This window comes from Rhagoletis zephyria, unplaced genomic scaffold, assembly GCF_001687245.7.
Source record: "Rhagoletis zephyria isolate East Lansing unplaced genomic scaffold, Rhagoletis_zephyria_1.1 Rzeph_scaffold_18349, whole genome shotgun sequence".
In the NCBI taxonomy this organism is placed as follows: domain Eukaryota; kingdom Metazoa; phylum Arthropoda; class Insecta; order Diptera; family Tephritidae; genus Rhagoletis; species Rhagoletis zephyria.
Genome location: NW_016175410.1, coordinates 5,640 through 10,055, shown reverse-complemented (window position 1 = coordinate 10,055; position 4,416 = coordinate 5,640). Strand labels below are relative to the sequence as shown.

The window sequence follows — 4,416 nt, the reverse complement described above, 5'->3', positions numbered from 1 at the left end:
AAAGTTTTATTGAAATTTAACACTTTTTATTTACATAGAATTTGTATGCAGTTTTAAAGCCAATTCAACTCTATTACAATTGATTTTGACTTTTTTTATTGACTAGAATCGAACGGGTTCTAAAACTGTTTACGTAAAAAATTTCTAAAAACTCTGAATAGAAAGTGTGCAATTTTTATGAAACTTTGTCATGTTTCTTTAATGTTTGTGCAAAGTTTAAAACTTAGTGTGCATGGTTTTTGGTATAGACTAAACTATATGCATTTTTATAAAAAAGAATAATTAAAATTAAATAATAAACAATAAATAGTTTAAACTTGTCAATAATTAAGTGGATGTCCTATAATTATGTTAAGCACTATATTTTTCGCAGAAATTTCGAAAATTCGGTTTAAGATTCATTGTTGTGATTTTTAAGCGTATGTATATCCCTAAAATTTTTACCGCAACTATCATCACAAAGTTGTCCAGAAAGCCAAAAGCGATGAATGGCACAGCATTCACTACGAAGACTGTAAAAATCCATAAAAGTTCCATGAACATTGTGAATTTTTCTAAAATTTCAAAGCAACAAGTACTCACTTCGACGCAAATCTGCCATGGTGGGCGGTGGCGCTTTAGCCGCTATAGGGGAAAAGCACATAAAAGAGAATAAAAGTATTCAGTTAAATAGATATTTATTAATTTTTAAATTAAATTGAGTTAGTAGTTTTGTTTTTTTTTTCATAATTAAGTAAAATAAACCTTGATATTAAATTTATTATTTTTTTTTTTTTAATAAAAGAACAAATGTTAGTGTTAAGTTTTTTCCGAATGTGTTCCGATTAGTTTTCTGTTTTTTCTGTTCAGTTTACCCGCTCTTTGTTTGAGCCATTCCTCGGGGAAGGCACAAAATCGACCTGTGGGATCAACATCGCCAAGGCGTGGCACTTGTGAGGGGCGGCCAAAGCGTGTGCGCCATTGTGTTGCTGCCAGTTTGCCTATGTTTGTGCATGAATGCCATAGCGTATGCGTGTTTGTGTGGGTGATGTGTTTATTTTGGCGTTTAATAAAAATATTCCATTCATGTGCGCGTTATTGTATTGTCATCGGGATTGTCATCAGCAGCATACGCGTCCGTTTTGTTTTTCATTTTGTGGAGGTTCATGTTGGCGGTGACATTTGAAATAATAACCATTGTGATTGAATTTGTGCGGACAGATAAATGTTCATGCAAAAGAAAAGAAAGGGGGAGACGACAATAAAATATAAATATAGGTAAATTTAAAATTAAATATTGAGCTATAGGCATGCACAATAAGCTAGACACGTTAAAAACCGTGAAATGGACGGAGTGTTTAGCATTAGAAGTGTATTTTGTAAAATAAATAATCAAATATTCGAATAAGTGTTCGATATATGTAGTTAATGATTGATATGTAATCGACTTATCAATTATCGATATTTTTGTAGGCGTATTTATCGAACACTATAGACACATATACTTTAGAAAATCATGATCGATGCATATAAAGATCGATATTGCTGTCGATATAGTATTTAATGGTGTTATAGATTTTTTTTATGATAACTTTATATGTATATACGTATATTTTTGGGAGTCGCCATTGATATATAATTTGTCGGTATGATGTACATAATTATGTGCACATGTATGTCGGCACCAAATAGGGTTATCGATATCGAGTCAATACTATTGCCACGCGCTTCAATTACACTGGATCACAAATTTGTGTTTTTTTTGTTCACGGATTGCCCTTATCCAATTCTAAACAGCGTTACTCATATGTACATTAGAGTGGTCCAAAAACAGTAAAGTCGGAATTTTTGATCACTAGGATTGTTCTATGCCGAAAAAAATATACCCCTGTTTTCATTAAAAAAAAAAACAAATTTGCGATCGAAAAATATTGATCTTGAAGAATTCTACACCATTTATATGAAAAGTTGTTTTTTTTCCCATATAAAATACATGAAAAACTTTGCGCGCTTTGTGCACTCCGTAAATTTTTTTATTTCAAAATAAAAAAGGGGTATATTTTGCTTCGGAATCGAAGCATTCTAGGCGGCATTAAAATTCCGAAAGTTCGAATTTTTTATTATTATTTATTCAGAAACCTAACAGAGGCCTATCGAAAATAGAGATGCCAGATCAAAGTAATAAAAATCGATTTTTGAATTGAAATAAAAACGACCGATGCAGAAAGAAATCGTCAAAAACCAAATTGATCTCACAAGATTGATTCATATATTTTGTAAAATAATGTATTGTACTTAATCTTTACAAAGAAACAAACCACGGCTACCTGACCAAACTTTTATTGTAAGTATTTTTTATAAACAAACATGCATTGTTCATAACGGTTTCAATATCTGGATGTATTCAAAAGCTATCAAGTAGCTAGCAATCCATAAATACTTTTGAAAAAAAGTGAGATAATAAAGATTCGTAAACAGAATTTATGAAAACGGTTAAGTTTTTTTGAATTTTTAATTTTTTTTCGACCACAAATGAGAAAATAACTTATGTTTTACTTCAAAATTGACCACTATTGTAACAAGTGTATTATACAAAGGAGCTTGAGTACATATACTTTTTGCACTGCCGAAGTTTTTTTCTTGTTTAAAATTTGTATGAAATTTTCCATAAAGATTGGAATTTCAATTTTTTAAGTTTTGTTTGTGGTATTAGCCATAATTTTATATAGAGTTTTTTACCTCTTTGCTCTTTCAAGTTGGAGAGGTGGGAGGCGTGAGACCCCATTTTTTTTTGTACCAGCCTCAAGTTCAAATATCTGTAAAATTTTAAACTCGAATATCGATTCTGCATTTTTTTTTTACGTTTCACGGATAGAATCGGAACTAAAAAATCGACAAAAATCGAATCGGAAGGGCTCGATTAATCGATCTTCGATTTAATCGATTTTAAAACGGCATCTTTAAACGAAAAGTTACTTATTAAGTGACGATTTATGGCGAATTTTGTTTGATTTCATTTGCCACCTTTTGTATTAAGATTGTTATGCAATTCTACATATATGGGAACTAGATAGTGACATTCAGTTTGCATTTTTGCTGTAAACCAGTGTTGTGTCAGTTATCTATGGCCTTTACTTTATACGATACTGTAACTTTACAGCTGTTAACATGCATTAAAATGCCATCTACAGAGTGAAATTTTATCATACAAAAGTAAAGACGAATCATTCAACAAAATAATGCAAATATGCATTTATTTCGAAATTACTTCGTAATTTTTGAAATTAAAGTATCATCCAACAAAGCAAAATAAAGCTTCTAAAACGTTATGCAAATCCTTTTGGTCCCGAAAGAGTTGATTTTATTATAGTTAAAAATGTTTGCTATCTGGGTCAGTGTTGCCAGAACTTTTTGGACGAACCGGCTAAATTGGCAAATAAAACCGGCTAAAATGTTTCAACTAAATTTCACATGTTTTATTTAAATAAATCACGAGTACTATTTCTGGGAGAGAAGTTAAAAAATTCGAGCCGGAAAAGATTTTGCCAGCGAGAATTTGCAATTAGGAAAAACATATGATTGTGGCACATGGTTGGATTTTTTGTGAATAAACAAGTTCGTTAAATTTAAAATTCTATACAAATTTCTTTTGGACACTAGCTGCCAGAAAATCTTGCCAATTTGCGTTCGTACAGAAAATTGCAAGTTTCTCTACATGATAGAAAATTTGGGAGCATTTTTTCTTACTATCTGATGTTTTGAGTGATAATTCTCGCTGGATTTTCGACGAACAAACCTATTGTCTTCCCTACGAGGCCTTTTCAGACTGACCGATTCTCAATGCACTCAAATAGAAACCAATACACATAAAAAACGCTGTAAAAATTTCCATTCAATTTTAAGGCAGTAAAACAACGACCTTAAGTTAACATCAACCGAGGCCATTTATTGACAAGGGATGCAAAATCACAGTTACACAAAAGAACTGGTCAGATTTTTCAGAAATCCCTTCAATTCTGATGTAAAATATGATGCCAAAATACTGCAGATCTCCCATTTAGATGACCGGTCATATGACCGGCAGATGTCTCGTAGGATTCCCAGAGAGTTTTGCTTTACATAGAAATTTGTGCTCTTTTATTTTCATTTTGACTCACTTCAGTGTTGGTTCCTTTAATTCAAGTTGGCATTCGGTTTTTGGAATTTAAATAAGTTCTCAGCAAAAAAGTTTGTTTAAAAAAATACATATGTGTACATAGTGCTTGAAAATATCAATTTTTCCCTTACCTTAAACCTTTGGGAGTGGGCAAAAATGATGTTTTGTAATTTAGGCAGAATTGAATATGCGCTATCTGGGAAGACAATATCTACATGTAATATTTATTCTGTTTGTTGGCACTAAATCCAAACACAAACGCATCTAAACGCTCTTAACAG

The 4,416-nt window shown here is 31.6% G+C and overlaps 1 long non-coding RNA gene across 1 annotated transcript; it reads right to left on the bottom strand.

Moving 5' to 3' along the window:
• Positions 1-302: 302 nt before the first annotated feature.
• Positions 303-1,824, bottom strand: LOC108380137 (uncharacterized). The gene is made up of 3 exons (XR_001849536.1): positions 855-1,824; positions 583-624; positions 303-512 (listed from the first exon to the last, which is right to left on the bottom strand). It is a non-coding gene; the product is annotated as an uncharacterized LOC108380137 (long non-coding RNA).
• Positions 1,825-4,416: the final 2,592 nt, after the last annotated feature.